Below are 1,393 nucleotides of genomic sequence, written 5' to 3'. Positions count from 1 at the left end.
GCTCAGTCAGGTCAAAGGGCAAGCCTTTCAAGTGAGGTCTTCCAGGGGACCACCAGACATGTTAAACAATGACAGTTCTTTGGGAATGAGGCTTTGAAGGACCTCCCAGTCCATGCTTCTTCTTCTGGTACCAGGGATGTGGGCTGTTTTTCAAGACTACCACTGGCATGGAGAGCAAAGGTCAAGGACAAGTTCAAGCAACACAGATCTCATTGTTCTTACAGAAATTAATTTGTTTTCCTTGAATAAATTGCTCCCCAATGTGCAGTAAGCCTGTTGGTTAAATCTCCAGAGTTCAGAAGAAGTTGATTCTGATTTTTGCCAGTTTTGTTGTTGTTGCTGTTGTTACTGGTATTGTTGCTTCTATGGAGGGATGAATTTTCAGATGTCCTTCCTCCATCATTTTTACTGATTTTCCTGCAATATTTTTTTAAAAATCTCTAAAGTCTCAATGACCATAGGCTAATTAAATATTTGTCATGGGAGATGATTAATGAAAAAATAAATTAAAAGATAAATACTAACTAAAAAGAGAAAATATAATTCTCATAGAGGCTTTCCCAGATGGGTAGATGAAGACTGAAGAGGTATTTCTATATTTAGTGCTCTGAAAATTAAGGTTAAATTAACATATGTTTAACACACCCCCACTTTTTTTTTATTCAGGTTAAACACAGGCTTTACAGTCAGAAGTGAGTTCAAATTCCAGCTCTGCTTCTTACTAACTTGATGACTTAGGACTAGTTATGTAACTTCTCTGTGCCTCAGTTTCCTCATTCGTACAATGGGGTAATATATCTATCACATAAGGTTACTGTGAGGATTGACTGCTAAATGCTGATCACAGATGCCTGGCAACCCAAAAGTTATTAGTTTCGGTAATTATCTTTATAAGATTCTTCAAAAATACGCTAATAATTCTTGAGTAGAGTTAACCTAAAGTTAGATATTCTTTTCTTTCTTCCTGTTTCTTTTGGTCTTTTTTCCCCTGTTTGTTTTAAAGAAGTAAGAAAAAAAAAAAAAAAAGAAGGAACTAAGAAGAAAATCTATTCCAGCATTTTGGAATAAAATTTTGTTCCCCCAAATTTATTTGTTTATTTTATTGATATATAAACAAAATTTTATTTATTTTTTCAGCAAACATTTATCAAATACCTAGTAAATATTAGGCACTGTGTCAGGCAGAGGAATAAAAATGACAATAAAGTGTTATCCCTGCTCTCAAGTTGCTGACTATCTAGGGGACTGACAAGTAAACAGGTGATTACATACACAGTAACAAAGGCTGTGATAGAAGAATACACATGGGACTATGTGATGGGAGTATGGCTTTCACCAGTTCCTATTGGATTTATCTCTCCTTCTTTGGCTCCAGAACCAAGGAATTAGCCCT

Source organism: Aethalodelphis obliquidens, unplaced genomic scaffold, assembly GCF_003676395.1.
Source record: "Aethalodelphis obliquidens isolate GAN/ISIS:26980383/991018 unplaced genomic scaffold, ASM367639v1 scaffold109, whole genome shotgun sequence".
Classification (NCBI taxonomy): Eukaryota; Metazoa; Chordata; class Mammalia; order Artiodactyla; family Delphinidae; genus Aethalodelphis; species Aethalodelphis obliquidens.
Note: the sequence above shows the minus strand (reverse complement) of the source record.